Source organism: Aythya fuligula, chromosome 2 (assembly GCF_009819795.1).
Source record: "Aythya fuligula isolate bAytFul2 chromosome 2, bAytFul2.pri, whole genome shotgun sequence".
NCBI lineage: Eukaryota > Metazoa > Chordata > Aves > Anseriformes > Anatidae > Aythya > Aythya fuligula.
Genome location: NC_045560.1, coordinates 125,292,001 through 125,307,269, shown reverse-complemented (window position 1 = coordinate 125,307,269; position 15,269 = coordinate 125,292,001). Strand labels below are relative to the sequence as shown.

Below are 15,269 nucleotides of genomic sequence, written 5' to 3'. Positions count from 1 at the left end.
ATCTCAATGAAAAGGAAACTGCTTTTTAGAGCAGCAACAGAACAGAAGCAGGAGGAATTTTCGAGTACTCCACCATGCTGGATTGTCAAAGGGAGCTCTCTCTGATCAGCAGTTAGGGAAGGATTAGTGCGGCCAGTTTGTCAGCTGTCATTAGAAGCAGATGACAGAGATGATAAGCTGCTGTGTGCGCACGTCCTCACTCAGCATGTGCTTTGGTTTACATCGAGACATAACACTGGTTTGGGATAATGCAGAGCTGATATTTTTAAGGCTGTAAATTTACTGGTAATTGCTTTTTTTTTTTTTTTTTTTGCCTTTTTTTTTTTTTTTCTCCTGTTTTTAATAAAAAGCAAGTGTGATGGATGGGGGATTTATCTACATCTTGATCTGAAGACGCAGGAAAACTAGTAGGATCTGCCTTGAACTGCAAAGGCTGGAAGACAACAAGGTGTGTTTCTGAAGTGCTGTGACTTCATTGTCCTTACTGCTCTCTTTCTGCACGTCTCTGTGCCCCTGTGTGTGCATTGGAGGTTTCTGGATTTTGCTAAGGGTGGGAGGTTGCTTTTGGGGAGCGGGAGGAACAGCTAATTTCTTTTTGAGCAAGGGAGTTTAAAGCTATTGTTTCTAAGTAACAAATATAAAGAAATAATGTAAAATTGGTTCTCCAGTTTCAGTAGTTTTCCCCCTTTTTAATGGCTACAGGTGTACTTGTGGTTGCCTGTGACAGTTTTATGGGTTTATGTGGCTAAATATATCTTAGTCAGTGTGCAGGAAATACTTTTGTAAGCAAGTTTTCTGGCGTCCAGAATAATACACAAACCCATCTATATTTTCCCACTGTCAAGAGGAGGTGGAGCCCACGAGTGCCTTTTTCATTGCAGTAATTACCATTCAGTATTCAGTAATTTCTGTGCACATGAAAAAGTACAGAGGAAGTCAGACTGAGACGTTTTTGCTCTAAAGCTTTCTCTTTCTGACCAAGAGCTTAAGTAGACAAAACACATGGAAACATTTGCAGTTATATAACTTTCTCTATTTTCTAATCTTAATAGTTTTCTTTGCAAGCCTGTGACCCCGCAAACAGAATGACATTCAGTTAATCTTCAGACCTCGTATTTATCTCATGGTTATGCGTGCTGATGTCACTGAATACCTTGGCAGTATTTACTTTTCTGTTAACCTTGGGAGGGTAACATTTAAATTTGCAGATGAATTTAATAATAATATCCCCTGAAAAAATGTTACTTGCAGCAAGGGAAGACAGTGTGCTGTCTGCCCTGCCTGGGAAGTTCTTGAAAGCTTGTTTGTTTTATTTTCCTGTCATACCCGGCATTAAGCCCAGCATTGTGCTTTACCTCATAGCAATAACAGTGATCCTGCGCTACAAAAAAATGATAAAATGAGATGTTGGGATTTGCGTGGGAGCACTGATTGTAACTTCTCTACAGTGTTGCCTCCCAAGTTAACGGCAGGCTTGCAAGGATAGGTATAACAGGTCATTACTGCAGTGCACTGGCAGCTTACTCAACGTGTGCTTTCCCGGATCCCTATTGCAATAGCGGTGGTGACTATCACGCGTCAGATCCCTTTAATAATTAATTAAATGCACACAGGAAATGCCGTAGTTTATTTTCTTCAGGACTTTGAAAAACTCGTGCTGCTTTGAGATAGGAGGGGGAAGGAAAATATTATGGTTCCCAGATTAACGGAGCGTGCGTTTGAAGCTACTTTACTTCATACTGTGAGGACAGAGACAGAAACGCAAACAAGCCGGCGCTATTTATTTGCTTGCCCTCTTTTGTCTCCGCCGGGCTGCTGGAAACGCGGCCCTGCTGCAGGCCGGAGCGTGGGCCTGGGCCTGGGCCCAGCATGCGGCACCACTGGCCAGCACCCGGCGAGCCCCTTGCCTTCCTGGCAGCAAACGGAGAAGCCACCAGAACAATGAAACTTCCTCTCCCTGCTGCCTGGGGTTCCTTTCTTTCGCTGCGGAAGAGCTCACAAGAAAGCAGGGGCTGAGCAGCACTAGCTGCAAGGGTGGCAGCTATGTTTTGGGGGAAAATAGAACTTTACCGCTGGTGCAATCATTCGTATTTGCCTGTATTTGACATACTAAGGGAAAAAAACTTCAAACAATATCAGCCTTTTGGATAGACTGCTTTTTAAATGGCTCTGGGTTCTCACAAAGCTCAAAAGTCCAATATTTCCTTTATAACTAATTCTATAACTATGGTATGTAGCCCATCGAAAACTTCAAGTGCTATCTTTGACCAGAGGAATATTATTTTGCCTTTTACCCACACTTTAAAATTCATGTATGCTAACAGGCAAAAAGGTTGCGTTGGTAACAATCAAAAGATGCGGCTGTCTTCTTTCGTTCCTTTAGTTAGTTTGATTGTTCGTTTGCCATCTCTGTAAGGGAACATTCTTGTATAAGGTGGGAGGGAATGCATTAGTGCATTGCAAAATATACTGTGCTATAAGAAAACAAACAAACAAAAATACTTCTTGGAAAATCTGAGCTGGGCAACTACTTTGAAAATGGCTTTTCACTCCAGAGGTCTAACCACGATACTTAATAACAAATGCTATGCTGAAGTCAGCTGGCTGGTTATTTTTTGCAGCACCGTATTATTTATGTTGTGTTAGTAACCAGGACGGGGGGGAAATGAGGACAGGTGTGAAGACAGCCTTGATGATCAAAACCTCCTTCATTAATAAATTGAATACATTTGTTAGTGCACTATGGTAAAATAGCCCCATAATTATTATGACAAAGCTGAGCTAAGGACTGGGGAATGGGTGTATGAGCCAAGCTCGCTGAGCAGAGTGCAGGGGAACACCATCCATAAGCTGATGATCGCTGTACCTCTGAGGGCATCCTGCTGGATTCCTGGTTGCCATTCCTGACTCGTACCCACTTGGCTCTGGCAGGCCTAGAAGAGAGTCTGAATTGGACTAAAAAATTATTCATAGCAGATAAAGCTTGAGGTCTTCAAATCTTATTCCTCACATTCATTATCTACTATACATGCTGTCCCCAAACAAACCATAAGATATTGTGTTGCTCTTTTTTTCTTATTTCTGATATCAGAAGACTCAGGAATGAGAAATGATGATTCCTCATTTTTTAATCACAGTCATGTTGTGATTAAGCAACCGTCTAATACTAGATGTCAATAAGAAATGTCTGTTAAAACTCCATGGTAATAATTTATTTTTTTTTTCCAGTTCAGCCAGCTTTAAATGCATGCTATTTTGCACTTTGGGGCAGTATATTGCAGCCTTCTGATCAACCACTTTTATGAATGCAGTGAATATTTATTCTCCACTTTTGTAACTATATTTAATTATATTCCAAAATTAAAAATACACAGAATATACACTCATTCTTTCTTACGAGTGTTATTCTTCTTTACCATAAATGGTTTAATTGTTAATGCAGATTAGTTTCAGTTTATTTTTATGAAGAGAGTAAAATGAGTGGTAACAGTCAGCTTTAGTTGTAGAGCAGCCTTGTTTTCCTTGGGCTGCAGGATTCCAGCATAGTTGTGACAGGCCCATGGAGTGATTTATGTTATACAAAAGAGCGAAATAACAGTTTGACATCTTCCTCTCATAGGCTAGGAGGAAAATCCAAGCTTCAGTGAAGTTGGTGATAAAATTCTGATTTATTTCAATTGAGTCATAATATACCCCCATTTTTTTCCAAAATGCCATTTCTGCTGTTAACAGAGCTATAGCAAGCTTATAGGGTTTTGCCTGGAAGTGGTGGGGAAACCAAAGTTATGCATATGGATTAAAGAATAAATTAGGCACAAATGAAGACAAGTTCGGAGGAAAGAAGAGGTGCAGAATACCAGAGCCAAGATGGCTCATGAACCTCCAATTGCAGTTGTCTTGCAGTTTTTCTCAACACATCTTCTATTAATTTCCATGTCAGACAAACCACTACGTAAATTTTAGTCTCTAACTTGATGCGTTGAGCCATATGTTGTATTTGGTCATAGGCTGCATTCCTCTCCATATGCTTGTGGATATGAAGTTTGTGCCCACAAGGTTATATTCCCTGACAGCTGACTAACTAAAGCAAATAGGTTTTTATGAGTTATGTTTTCTTTTTAGATGGTTAAAGATGACAATTAAACTTTCCTCTTCTGCTATTGATAGTTGCTGTATTTCACTGAGGCAAATAGAAGAGTATGAATGAAGACTGATATAAACATGGAATTTGAAGTCATTAATAATTGTTTTTTGTGTTCACAGATCAGTTTTTGAACTTACGGTTCTATTAAGAACATATCTGGTTATGGTGTACAGACTGCTGTAGACAGTTATATTTCTATCCAGTTATTTTTTTACCTAGAACATCATATGTGTTTGCAACAAACTTTTGTGTGGCTCTGACATCATTTATTTTGAGTTTGTATCTCTGAGCTTAATCACAACTTGTATAGTTAATGCGGTCAATATCTTTGACAAGACTTTAATATACATCTATATTAAGATTAAAAATACATATTTCTGCATGTTGGCAGTTGATACAAGTGTATGCACTCACATAGTGCATATGCCATCAAGGTAGTATGCACTCAAGAGTGCATATTAACTGGATTGTTCTTCAAGCTTTAAATAATAAGAGTTGTTTGTTTTAATTTCAAAAATTTAAAAAGTTGTTTGTTTTTAATTTCAAACTCTTATGCTGCTGCTCCAGTGTAAGTGGAGGATACTGCTATGGGTATGATTCAGAAAGCACCAGCTGAGGGGAGCTAGCTACTCCTCTCACACAGATATGGGGTCAGACATGGGGCCAAAGCTAGGACTGCTGTCTCCCATGGCAGTGCCACCCAGGACTGCATCCCTGTCATCAGGACACTTCCCAGGACCAGGGCTGAGCAAGCCGAGCCACCTTCAGCTGAGGAGGGCACTGAATTTTCCTGCTCTAAATTCATTTCAGAGGCAGAGGCAATGGCCAATCCAGTCACTGTACAGAAGAGGATGACCTGGGTGTATAATTTCAATAAGTGGTGCAGAGCTCTGAACCTCATATGGGCACCAGTTTGACTCCTGACTGACGGAAGGCACCATAAAACCACAGAACGGCTGAGGTTGGTAGGGACCTCTGGGGGCCACCTGGTCCAACCCCCTGCTCAGGCAGAGTCACCCAGAGCAGGCTGCCCAGGACCATGTCCAGATGTGAAGCTGAATTTACCTCTCAAGCAGCTGTAAAAATCCCTATGCCCATGGTTATTTGTGAAGCTGAGTACGAGGATATATTTAAATTGAATATAGATGCATTTGACTGGTCCACTGTTAAGTTCTAATATATTCTTACAAACTGTTAAACTAAATGCATGCATATGAGCTTATCAATAACTATTTGGGAAAGTGTGTTAGTATACAGGTGTATCTTGTAGGTATATGTAAGGTAAGTTATTGTTTCACCATGATAACAACACCAAAATATGTAGAACTACTTTAGGTAATGTTTTAGCTACACTTCCTTCAAATCACAGTTTTAATTAAGTGCTTGGTATTTAGCATCTTGGCATTCAGAAGAATGACCTGAAGTTTCAGTGTGCTTCATACAAATAGGTAATTGGGTAGAAGACAAAAACAAATAACTTAGTGCTGCAGCTGAGTGCAAGTTTGAGCCATGAGTTTGATTCTTGATTAGGTACAAGAGATGATATATAGAACTAGCTTCTGAACTTCAGCTAAAATTTCAGTAAGATTACGTGTTTTCAATACCAGTACCTAATCTGAGACTGGAGGAACATGATTTTGATGACCCGGTTAGAGCTGTGAAAGGTGGCATGCAGAACAAGCATCTCTTACTGAGGCTCAGTGCAAGCTTGGGTTATACTTAGCTCAGTAGCTGGGAGTTAGCTCTTGAGTCATACAGCCATGTAGAGATGCTAAGCTGATCCTAGTGACCAGGAGGACCACTGTGTGAAGTCATTGAAACTGGGGTTGATAAATGATAGAACTCAAATTCAAATATGATCTGTTGGATAATTTTATCCATTATTACATGCAACTGATACAGAAAAGTCATGCTGTTTTCTCTGGTTCACCCTCTGCTTTTCGCTTTTTACATGTAAGGGACCCCGTTTCCTGAGCTTTTTATTAATGGAATATATTTTATCTAATATTTGACAAGCAGCTAACTTGAGTTAAAACCTACTTTATGATATGCACATGACACAGAGATGCGTAAATGCCTTTGTCTATTGTGGTCTGTCAACTTTTTCTCACTATTAAGATAGGCATCTTGAAAATCACACTGAACTGTGTAAGCTTACTGGTATTGTAAGTAGTGTATACTTTCATATCAGTAATATTTATGAAATTGCAAAACGTTCCTGGATTTGTGTTTTCACACAGTGCCTTAAACTTGTGAGAGCAGTTGTCTGCTTTTGCACTTGCTACTTTCTGCTTTTTGGGGAACATTGACGTGGGAATTTAAGTGGAAAAATAGCAGTTTTGAAACTGAGATTGGCAAAGAAGATTCAGTAGGAGTCAAAATTTGCTTAATTCACTGTTAAAAATAGTGCCTTCAAGTTGAAATGAAGGCTATTTAAACACTGGGTTTCCTATAATATTATTGTTCTATGCTGTTACATTTGCTTCATTTGTCAGCTTCTTTTGATATTCACAAATATTTAGTTCAAATTGGAGTAGATTTGAAATACTGTTTCCAAATCAGTTTGCTAGGTAAAATTATTAATAGATGTGAAATACAAGAAAAACTTTAGCTTAAATAAACATCTTATGTAAGAATTTTAATTCTTCCTTTTTCAGTGAACATGCAGTATTTTTATAGACATTGTTTAAGAAGTATCAAATGCAACCTAGAATGTTAAATGGTTTTATTAAAAAATGTTTTGTTTTGTTTTGTTTTGTTTTATTGGCTTGTGTTTTGTTTTCCTTATTTACCCACCACAAACAAAAGAATACAAGAGTGACTAGCATATATTAAAAAACATTTTGGCATTGTGTTTTTGTTGTTGTTTAATGCAATGTTTTAATGGAAACTTTGGTGCTATTTAGCTGTATTTATTTTGTTGTCAAATATTAAGAATTGGAAATAATTCTTGATAATGAGAGAGAAGTAAAATCCCTGATCTGAAATTACAATGCAGAGTCTTGAGCAATTAATTTTTCTTCAGTAGTAGCACATGGTACTCTTGGTGAAAAAGGTGAAAACAGACCTTTTTGAAAGTGGAACTGGAGTAAAACTCTGGTACATAAGGTAAAAAGGGTACTTTCTTCCTATGATATTTTTCTCTGTTGTCTTATTAAATCCTAGTCTTGCTATTTCTGGGCATATTAGAGGTGGCTGATGCAGGCTAATCTGTAAGGAGCTCAGTGACTGGCTATATTAAGAGACTTCGCCTATGGGAATACAGAAGGTAGGAGCCATCTTACACTGCTGATGTCAGCTGGGAGTGTTTTTGGGTAACATCTAAAGTAGAGCTGTGGGTTTCTCAAACCTGTGGTTTTGAGTATCTGAGAAAAAAAAAAAAAAAAAAAAGTTTTTGTTTTGTAAGACTTAGGTGGATTTTAAAGAAAGACCTATGAAATACCAGCCTAACACTGAACGTTAATGTTAGCCATTTATTTGATTGTTATAGCATGTGTTAAAGAGCTGCTGCTGCCCATTTGCAGCCTAATGTGTTTATTAGACGGTCTTCCCAGTGGCATCTTGAAGTGTCTTTTAGCTAAAAAATTCATGAGCGTTATTGGCTTTCAGTCTGCAAATGGAATATGTCTTCTTGTTACTGTCTAACACACCACTCTAAAGCCATTACACAGAAGTAAGAGAAAAGATATTGTTGAGGAAGGAGCCTTCAGTTTAAACATTTGTTTATAGTCTATTAGGTCTTTTTGTAGGTAGAGCAAAAATACAAGCGGGAGGTAGGTGTTGGAGCCAGTGTTCGATTCTCTTATAGTAATGTTTTCTAATAAATGATGTATCTTTTCTTAGTTCTAGTTTGTGGAGTTCAAGCATGAAGTAGAATTTAGTAAAAATTACCATAAATCTTGTTTTGATGTTACCTCTAATAGTCTCACTTTCAAATTAAATTGTATCTTTGTGTTATTTTCAGACTGAAAAGGCTACTGCCAGATGAACCACGGGTGCACATCAGATTTCAATACAAGCACTTAATAAAGATGACTTTAGAGATTTTTTAACTTATTACTACTACCTTCCTCATAGAAACTTTGTCTGTTTTCTGTGTGACCGTTGCAGAGTGACAAAGATTTAGGCAGTTTCATCTGCAGTGAAAGTATAGTGGTGGATTTAAGGAAAACAAAAGACTATACCCTTGAATAAAATTTGGATTTTTAATATGAGGTTAACTTTGCCAACTTAGGTGCTGAACATCTTAACTTGGTTTGACAGAATGATTTTGTTTCTTTTGGGGTATGTCCCAGCCCCGTGCGGTGGGTGATTTTAGATGGGTATAAGAAGATGTTTGTAGAACACTTGCTTACTTACACCAAGGTGTGTATACAGGAAGATGGTTTAATATTGCTTTATTTTTTTCCCCAATCTGACTTTTTAGTGGTGTCTTTATCTTGCCTCAGTTTAATATTAGCAGACAGTGCAATCGCTTTTCTTTTGCTCCTGAATTTTCTACTCTACTCATTTGCAAACCCGTATCCATGTGTCCCTTGATTTGTCTGAACACCAGTGCAAGGGAAAGCCAGTTCCCAAGGAACTTGAGCATCCCCAGCCACATAGGGAGCTGCACAGGCACAAGCCAGATCCCTTAGCTTCTGGGAATTCTGACACTTTCTCAATGACAAATGCTGGCAATTGAAGTGTATTTCAAACCATCTCCATGAACTGGTGCTGGTCACGACTAACAGATTGTCCTTAGGCTACAGTGGCCGCGGTCTCTGGGATAGGATCTTATCCTGTCTCTGACAGTGATTTCCTTTTCAGGCCTGGGAAAGTTGCTATCAAGTGCTTGCCATTATTGCCTTCTTCAAAGGAGCTGTGGATTATAGCATATACCACTGTTAAATATTTTCAGATACAAAAATGCACCCAATGAAAAAGAGTTCATAAGCAAGAAAAAACATGAAGAATCACAAGTTACATGTGACTTCCAACTTCACTCTGGCTTGTACCAGAATTAGTGTTACACAGGGTGCCTCAGTAATTTTGAAACTGAGACTGAAAGCTTCTAATCATAAGAACTTCACAGGAAAAAAAATGAATTATAATGGATGTATGTTTGACTTTGTAATTAACCACAGAAATATGAGCTGTTTATATTGGTAAACTGAGCTGTTAAAGAAAATTTTAGCCAAAATTTTCATTAAATTGTAATTATTATTATTATTTATTTTTTTTTCAAGGAAACTGGGTATTTCTTTGCTGTTTATTACTCACCAAAACAGTAACTTGAACAAATTGCTTCTATACTTAGCACTGGTACCTACACTAGCTACGTGTGTGCTGGAAGGGTAGCAGTATGGTACTGCTACCTGATTCTCTGCTATATGGTACGTTACCCTTTGTTTGCTATTTTTCAGACTGAAATAGCAGCTTTGAAGGTGTAATCCTCATTTATTCTTTAACTGCATTTGTTGGGCTTATAATAAATCTGACAGTTTAACAGGCCTTGTTTGGAAGATGGCCTGCACTGATAAGAGATAAAATGCACATTATCTTATTCTGCATTAACTCTGGATGATTAACTGGATTCATTGATGCTGAGGATCAGTGCTGGAAGGTTTACTCCAATACACCATGTTCCTTGGTGGCATTTGAAAAGTGGAGGAGACGTTACAAATTCATGCAACTGATTTGTGCTAGATTTCTTCGTCTTATCCTTCATGAGGCCTCTACTTATTTTATTGCCTCACATGTTTTATTTCGGGGTTAACATTGTTTTATTTCTTTCCCCTTGAAAGACAACTGTCTTGTAAAATACCATGTTTGCTATTGCTTTATAATTAGGTTAAAAATTCTCTCTGTGTTTCTAACTTAGAGCAGTTGCTGGTGGGGGTTGTGAAGGCGGATGTGCTGTCACAATGAGAGCAGAAATTTTTGTTTTGTTACTGATAACACGAAAAAAATGAATTGAAACCTCTTTCAGGCTCTGTCTTTTCAATCTCCCAACATCTGGTAGTAACTGAGTAGGTCTCAATGACTGTCATTACTAACGTGCACTGTCCAAGAGATTATTCATTTAATTTTCTGAATTGTGATTTACATTTAACAGTTGGAAAAAAAAAATAGGCAGAAATACACAGGTATTTTGGATGCTTAGTGAAACAGAGAGGACAGAAAAATACATCTTTATTTTTTAATACAAATGCAAAGTAAGAAATTAATTACCTGAGATGTCCTGTTTGCACAGGGCTTCTGTTGGAGCCTAGAATTAGTTCTCTAGCTATTTTTAGTAATAACAGTACCATTTCTCTAATTGTCTCCTTCCTTCTATAAAAATGCTGCAGTGAATGCAATCTTTCCATTGCTCAGTTGATGCCCAGTGGAACTGAACCTTGAGTGGCTTCTGAGCTGGTGTTAGAAGTTGAGCTCTTACTTATTCTTGCAGTCTTTTTTTGATAGCACAAATGGAAAACTGTATACATATTTTTCAACTGTATGTATATAGTTGCTACCACCATTAAAGGCAAAATAATAATCCCACAGTGGGATATTATGTTTGCATCTTGGAGTACAGTACAACTCCCAGATAACTTACAAAATAAAAGAAAGGAATGTGTGATCTTGCATGACAGTTCATTCTGCAAGACATTCACTTTAATTCACCTTTGTAAGACATTTTGTTTCAAGTAAACATCATTTTAGTTCATTATCTGACCTACCTTCCTATCATTTTTTTCCTTAACAAAAGGATTTCTCTATCTCTCTCTCCTCAATTCAGTGATTACTGTTGGTTTTATTATTACTCATCTGGTTTGATTAATTATTTTCCTAGTCTATACCAAGCTAAATAAGCCTTACCAACTTTTTCTTAATTTTTGCTGCAAATTGTTTCTGAAAACATATGAAAGAGATGATATTTCATTTCAGTTTCTTTAAAACACTAGATGAACTGAACTGTTCAATTTCTTTACTTCTTTCTGGAAATTCCTGCAGAGATGTATAAAAAAATCAGAGAAGCATGATCAATGTTGCTTTCCAATCCAAGGTAGTTCCCTATAGGGGAGGCATATTGGAATGAAACTTTGTGCCTTTAACTTGTCATTCTACTCTCAGCAGCTTCAGTTTTGAATTGTGACGTTTCCTGGAAAAGGTTAGATTTCAAGTTTGGGAGTTTGTTTTCCTGTCTGAGAAACTTTCCATATGGTTCAGGAAACTAAGAATGTTTAGAACAACCTTAAAAGTTACTAAATCATCCTGTTAAAGTCTGAATTTATGTAATGTTATGATTTTTTTCAGTATTACAATACTATTACTAATAACAAGTAACCAGGAAAGTTCAGGATGGGTAAATTAATGTGTGTGGAGAGAGAGCAGCATCTAAAAAACACTATAGGCAATCTAGCTGTTCCTGATCCACGGATATTTTTTGTACATTGACATCCTTAATACAGTCCTTAATTCATTAGACTTTTTCCCTTTTCACATGAAAAAAATTCCTAGATGCCTTCTCTTCTGCTTCTACATATGCCCAGAAGTAACCTCTACCAGAAAATGTGGGTTGAGTTCCTTGCTTACACTTCATTGAAGTCATGGAGATACCTAGACCGTCCAGAGATCTTCATCTAGTAGTATGCATATATCTGGAATGCAAATTAGCTCATGAAGAGAAAACTGAGATAGCTACTTTCTTTTCAAAACAATGAGGAATCTCTTTGGCTCTACTTGACTTGTTAGCATCATTTCTTGAGAAGGGAGACGGGATGGCCACCCTCCTCAGCCCAAGTGATTCAAACCTGAGTCCCTTGCTTCTTAAGACAAATTTTTTACTACTTACCTGTGAATTTAGTTGAATACATGTCTAAAGATTCCAAAGAGTTAATTAACGTCTTTGCTTCCAGCTTCAGCAAGCAGTCAACGTACCACCTCTGAAGCTGTTCTGCATGATTAAACATACAGGCTTGAAACCCCTCTGCAAAGAGGGAACTGAATCTCCATTTCTGTTCTAGTCAGTACAAACTATTATGGACGAGCAGGGCAGCAGATTATCTATCCACAGCTTTTAAAAGATGATTCTTTTACATTTGTTCTAACTCAAGAGAGGATTTAGATTTTTGAATACCAAGAAAGCAGCAGAAATATGTGTATCCCAGTCAGACCCTAATCTCCCTTGAAATGTATGTTTTGTGTGCATATCCTTTTGATTTTAATACTGGATAGTGCTAAGTGACTCTTGTTTTGCCTTATGAGATATTTTTTTAGACTGCCCAGTATCATTAGTATCTAGCTCTCCACTTTCCAAGGTACATAACTCTTGATTTTGCACACTACTCCAGAGCACAGGCATCTAAAATAAAGGAGTTGTAGAGCCTGTCTTTGAGGTATTGAGTGTGATTTTTAATGTAGACATCAGGAGAACAGAAAACAAATATTGTAGTAGGTGGTAGATTTCCAGAAAAAAAAACTTTTTGGTGAGTACAAAGGAAAAGATAATTCATTCTAAGAGCAAACTGACAATGCTGCTGAGAAAAAGATGTTATGGCCTGTAAATGCAAATAAAAATAATAAAATAATAAAATAAAAAATAATAAAAATCTGCTTGGAACCATTTACTGTGTTTAATATGGGGAGAAGAAGATACTAATTTCATAATAATGGTACCAATTTTGTTCCCTTTAAACACAGAAAGATGGAGTTTAGATGTTTATGGTGGCAGATTAGTTTTAATGTATCCTCTGAAGGCTAATAGTAAGCATCCTAGGGGAATATCTACAGAACAGCATCAGTGTGAATGGAAGGAGAATTGAGCTATGCCTTGGTGGATCTACCAGTGAAACTTTGGTTCCTGCAAAAATAAAGTTTGCTTTGAAGTAAGCCCAAATGATTAGGTAGAAAAAATGAATATATATTCCTGTGCCCTTTCCTAGGGAGGAAGAGTGGAGGGAGATGTTTCCCCTAAATGTGGTTGAATGCTTGATAGGTTTTCATGGATCTCTGTGCTTGCTTTTCTCTAGAAAAACACCCAACTGATCTACATTTCTCAGGTATTACTTGGGAAGCATAAGAAAGGAAGGGATTCCCCAGCCTAATTTTCTTCTGAACTTTAGGCTGCCATCTGAGTCTTGCTCAGAGATGATCTCTGGAATGTACAGCTTTCATCACGCTGATGATTTTTTTTTTTTTTTTTTACCGGTCAGTGAACAATTTAGTCTTTGAAGCATGGCCTGAAGCTCCCCAGCTCTCCACTGCCAGACATGTGGGACTGCGGTCTCCTCGTAACTTCTCTGTAATCGTTGTCACAATTTTCTTAAGAGTGTATTTCCTCTTCCTTGACTCTCTACTGTTGCATACTTGTGAAACTGCACAGTTTCAAGAAAGTGCTTAGCTTTTAGCCATTTAGACAAATGTGTATGTCTACTTTTATATTTACATAAGTAGGATGATGTCTACCATCCGTTAAGACATGTCGTTGTCAGGGAACAGACAGTATGCCACAGGACACATTGGAGGCTGCAGCAGATGTTTCACACTCTGCAGCAAGGTCAGCATTGGTGTGGCATTGGGAATGCCCTGAGTACAGTCCCTGGGAGTCCCCCAGGCAATGCAAGGTGACAGATTGTGGTCAACAGGTTGATAGTATACGCATACATGGATGTATACTTATGCATGTATAGACATTATAGAGACAATCTAAATCCAAATACTTTTTTTCAAACAGAATCTGGTACCATCCATGTATAAGACTGTGAGCTTGTTTAAGATTGGGAGCTATACAATTCATATACCTAGAAAAAGGAAAATTGCTCTGCTTTCTTCTCACTGTCATCTTGTGTGTTTGTTTGTATTTTTCCACTACAGATAAAGGATTTTATTTATTTATTTTTTAACTCAGAAGAAGTGTTTAGATGATGTTCAGTGGTGAATCTGAGATGGCTCTGTGTTTTCATTTGCTTGCTCAAGTTTAAGCAAGTGGCCTTTCCCAGAATCTCTGCAGAACTGCCTGGATCTCAGTCTCCAGACTGTTTGCACGAGTATATTCAGTCAGCCAGCTCATTGGGAAAACTAAGATTTATAGCATGAGCCAACACATTTATTACCAACACAGTCTGGTTGCTAGATTTTAAAAAGATAAAATGAAAAGGAGGAGACTGCAGTTTTAACCCACACGAGCTCCCTCAGTAAATTTTGTGTGTGGTCACCAAAGGGAAGGGAGTTGGCAAAAATGTGGGGCTTAGAGGAGGTGGTAGACCCACGGTTTTGATACCTGACCAAGTTCATGCCAGTATGAAGTGGCACTAGCCTCCAGCACTCAATTTAACAAGGTTTGAATCACCTCCTGGAGGTGCTCACCTCCTCTATTATGGCCCTCCTGTTGATTTTTCTGCTCATCCCAAACAGTGCAGAAGCAATCTGAAATGTCTGGAAGTGTCTCACTGCCATCTTACTGACAAAGCTGGCAGCAACAGAACAGATGGTGAGTGAGGACTGTCCTGCATTACATGGTCTTTTTGATCACCTCCACATGCCCTTTTTATAGTGTTTTCTGTCTCTGGAATATTGCTATTTATTGAGGAGTGTTTAAGATGACTTCCATGCGTGTTCATAAGGTGTACAGGACAATAGGGGCCAGGAGCAGGGCAGGATTTCCCTGGCCTGTTTATCACACAAATTGTAATAAGCCTGTTTTGTTTTAACACGTGATAGCTTGACAAGTTATTTTCCTTATGAGGTAGATTAAACATACAAAATATTTATCAGCTCCTCAGTGATCTCTAGTGTTGACAGATGTTCTGTTTCTACTATGTTGTGCATGCACTTGTGCAAACATCATGTTTTGATTTTAAAGTAAAGCTGTATGTGCTACCTTTTTGTGTAGCTGGGATACTTTTCATCTCACATATTTCAGTTCAGTTGTGTTTTTCTTGTTGTGTGGCATTATGGATTTTCCTTTGTCTTTCCGCATTCAACCTTGCAAGATTGCCATGAAAATTCAGCAACCCAGGCACAAAATGTACTTATCTGTTCTTGCATAACTGGTAACAATGAAAGAGATGAGAATGCTTGGCTTGCCCATCACAGATTTTGTTCCGGAGGAGTTTTGTATAGCATTTTGTGGGGTCATAAACATGGTATTTTTATC

General features: G+C 38.0%; 1 protein-coding gene across 5 annotated transcripts in view; it reads left to right on the top strand.

Annotated features, from left to right (window-relative positions):
• NCOA2 (nuclear receptor coactivator 2) overlaps positions 1 to 15,269 on the top strand; it is a 194,038-nt gene that overhangs the window by 100,586 nt on the left and 78,183 nt on the right. Inside the window, exon 1 of one of the 5 annotated variants that reach the window (XM_032183178.1) lies at positions 47 to 285. The exons of 2 other annotated variants lie outside the window; for them this stretch is intronic. The gene's annotated coding sequence lies outside the window, so the exon portion shown is untranslated. Of the gene's footprint in view, positions 1 to 46; positions 286 to 363; positions 449 to 7,368; positions 7,413 to 15,269 lie in introns of those variants that run through there. 2 more of the 5 variants (XM_032183176.1, XM_032183177.1) reach the window with 2 other exon arrangements.